Here is a 3859-nt window from a genome sequence, read left to right on the forward strand (position 1 = left end):
CGCTGCCCGCGGCGCTCTGCTGTGCTGTGCTGCTGCCGGGAGTGCGGCGGACTCGGGCAGTGCTCGCCCGCCCAGAGCTGTCCCCTGGGGGCCGCTGAAAATAGTCGCGGGAAAGCATTAGCGCTGCCTCCCCGCAGCTGGAGCCAAAGCTGCTCCGAGACGTGAGAACTGGAGCGGAAGAGGTCGACGGGAGCCAAGGGAAGCGGCTCCCCTGGCCCCGGGCTGCTGTGCTCTGCAATCCCAGCCGTGGGAAAGGCGTGCTTGGGCAGTTGCACAGTTCAGACTAGGATGTGAAACTGTTCTCAAAACGGTTCCCTTTCACTTCATAGAAAAAGGTTGTAAAGAACCACCCCTTCCTCCACAGGGATGGCAAGGGTTAGAGATGTCACCAGGTCTAAACCACCCAAGGGTTACAGGTATCCAGTATGACTATTTCCTGAAACCTGTTCTTCGGATCCTGCTAGATTGGGTCCCTGTAGGATGCTTGTGGGTAGGCACTAATTCTTTCAGCTGCTCCACCAAGTTCAAATGAGACTGCGGCCTGTACTTTTGTGGCATCAAAATCTGGCCTATCAAGATGGATGTTTGAAGCTTCCTGCCAAAAAAATTAATGAGTACATCTCATCCTAGAAAGATAGGCTAGACACTCAAGGCCATGATAGACATTACACTTTACAACCCCTTGATGTGTTGCAACCTGTAATGTGATACACACACGGGATTAAATTTCATTTAGGGGCAAAATGATCGCATGATACCTAAAGCTCAATGGACAGTTTAGGTGAACCAGATGCAGTTGAACTAGGTTTTGTCTATCACACAAATGTGATTTAGGGTCTGTCAGCATTGAGAGTTTGCCCACCAGATGTAGCCCCAAAGCCTGTAATTTCTTAACTCCACACTTTCTTGTTGTGGGTAGGTGTGAGGGAGTTAAATAGATAAAGCAAGTTTTGTTGCTGGAAGTGCAAAGTAGTCAGTTATCACCTGGGTATTTGCCAACTTGAAAATTCAAATAGCCACTTGAGCTAGGAGTTTTCAGCAGTGGGATCCTGAACTGTCTATCTATAATGGCTTAGACATGGATGTGAGAGGACACTAAGACCAGGCATGTTGTCCCCAAAGGACAGTGAGTTCATGCCCGGTGCACTTGTGCCAATAAACACACAGGGGTGAAGGATCCAACTTAATCTTTATTTCTGCGCAGAAAGTGGTGCTTGGCAATTGTTCGCAAAGCAAGCACCCGCACCCCAGTGGGCGTCTGCCTTATATAGCTACGTAACAGGTTAAACCTGCTGATGTGATGAAATGTGTAGCAAGCCCAGCAAGTAACCCCCCTTCCAGCTCCCCCCCAAGTAACCCCCCTTCCAGCTCCGGAACTTTGTTGATACAGCTTTTCCTCTAGTAAGGCCAGCAATTAAACAACTAAGCAACAAGCAATCTCCCCCAGCCTAAACAACCTACTCTATGCCCTTGGTTAGATAAAATACTTTTTTCAAAACATACAAAGCTGTTCCTGAAGAAAATGCATAGTAAAAGTTCAGGGGATCTCTGCTGGACATGGCTTCCAGCCCTACCTCTGTCCCTAGGGGTTTAGCCAGGTGCCCCTGAAACAAGGGGTGCTTATCAATTTGATAGAAAGAAGTATATGCAGGCATAGCTGAGAACATATTTTGACCTACAGAAGCTTAACTAGCAGTAGGGTATCTGGGAAGGAAATAATCTGCATGTTTTTCAGACTCCACCTTCCATCCCCCCAAGTAAGGTTTTGAAGCGAGAAAATAAAAAATAATTGTGACATAACCAGGGGTCCTAATACCTTTAGCCCCAAATCTGTCCCCCCATACTGCCTGAAACAAGCTGAGATTTGCCACTGATCCAGCTTAGTCCAGAGAGCCACATCTCCAGCTGTCCCAGTCCAGACCCTGCCAGCTCTTGCAGAGGAAAGCTTGCCAACTTAAAGGTCACCAAAATCTGGCTTGTGGAAAATTATGATAGGTCCTTGCCCTTAAAGGAGTGACCAGCCTGTATTTGTCAATTGTTCTGAAATCATAGTACAGTCAGCAAGGTGCAAGAAATAGCCAAAAGATCTATTATATGAACAAGAGAAATAATTAAAATGGTAACTGTATGTTGAAAGAGGCAGAAATATATGGAAAATAATCGTAAAGAAATATAGTTGAATTCTTGCCCTACACTACTTTCTAGAATGCAGCAGCTGGCTAACCAGTTCCTGCAAGCAGCTTGTCACTTTTCACCACCCAGCTGCAGTCATCTAAAGCCCATGAATCCTTAGACAAAAAAACTTGCTCTCATGGCAATTCTTAAGTCCCCAACTTTATCTGCTCATCTACATTCTTCAGTTCTTAGGAAGCATATATCACGTAGATAACTTCCTCCCCCAGATACATATCCTCCTCCCAGATACGTATTCCTCCCCCAGATCTGTATTCCTCCCCCAGATCTGTCTGGCAGGTCAGTTGTAATTCCTGATCCAATTATATCAAGGAAATAGTTACATCCTTTCAGACATGTAGACCACTAATCCAATATCCTTAGCTATCCATTTTTCGAGATATAGATTCTCTCTTATTCGGTTCAAAGGTGACAGATACTTATCTCTGAAGATACTCCTAACCAAAGGTTTCTTAAACCACCTATGTTTGTAGATAGGTCTTGGCTTATGCACCCACCCTCTTAGCTGACTAATAAACTGTCATCTCCGGCACAAATTCTCAGTGTTTACTCCTCGGGTGTGTGAATAGTATTGTCTGGGGAAGAACACTTTAATCTAACCAAACACTATGGTCTATTGCCAGTCAAACCTTATAAAAAGACAGAATTGCAGTTATACCCAAAACCATGGTTCATACAAAAATAAAATTGATAAAATTAAGCACAGCTTAACATTAGCTAAAAACAGAAACCGAACACTATATTAGTATATCAGATTTGGAAAAATATTGATTTATGATACTCCACAAATTCTAAAACAGTCCTGCTTCCAGGTGAATTTGTGACCAGCATTTTGGGCTAAATCCAACAGACAATTAGGGACAAGTTCTGAAGAAGAATGTGCCTGTCCAAAATGGGGCTTAAGTGCCTAACAAGTTCTAAAACTAGGTCCAAACAGCCTCTTCTTGGCAGCTGCCTATACCCAGAGTCATCTATGCTCATCAGGCATCTTCCTCCCCTTCTCCTCCCTCACTGAATCTGAAAGGGCTCCTGCAGTCCTGCTTCCAAGCCATGCAGAACCACTCTAGTCTAAGCTCTTTCAGGACCAAGAAACCAAGTTCCACTTAAGTCTGCTGAAGTGGCATATCTGGTAAGTGAGGCCAGAGCATCCCTAGTGCAAGCTCACAGGAACAGGTCCCTCACAAAATAAGCTACTTTCATTTCAAATATGGTCAAAGGAGCAGGTACCATTGCCATCCACCATTTATCTATTGACACATTAACAGGAGTATTACCCCAGCATCTTGTTTCAGTGTTCAGGCTAAGCAGCCACATCCGGGCAAGCAGGGGTATGCATTTGCAGCAGTACAGATAGTAGCAGCACAAATTTGTACCACTACTTTGTGCTTCAGCACATGTCCCTGCACATGTGCTTTGTTGCGGGACACATTGTCCCACTTTGGGTAAATTGCCTTTGTCCAGCTACTCCTGGTTCCCAGTGTACTGGAGCAGCTGGGGCACAATGGAGCAGTAGAGATGCTCTAGCTAGCAACCAGAGCATCTCATGGAGGACCAAGCCTCCATTTGTTCTGGCGCACACTATTTTTGTATGGTCTGCACTGCTTCCCCCCCCAAAGGGTTTTGTTTTGTTTTGTTTTGTTTTTTTTGGGGGGGGGGGGGGGGGGGG

The 3859-nt window shown here is 45.4% G+C and overlaps 1 protein-coding gene across 1 annotated transcript in view; it reads right to left on the reverse strand.

The window, feature by feature from the left end:
- Window positions 1–3859, reverse strand: part of CHST2 (carbohydrate sulfotransferase 2) — a 34037-nt gene that overhangs the window by 2431 nt on the left and 27747 nt on the right. The gene's annotated exons all lie outside the window — the stretch shown is intronic.

This window comes from Alligator sinensis, unplaced genomic scaffold (assembly GCF_000455745.1).
Source record: "Alligator sinensis unplaced genomic scaffold, ASM45574v1 scaffold846_1, whole genome shotgun sequence".
NCBI classification, from domain to species: Eukaryota; Metazoa; Chordata; order Crocodylia; family Alligatoridae; genus Alligator; species Alligator sinensis.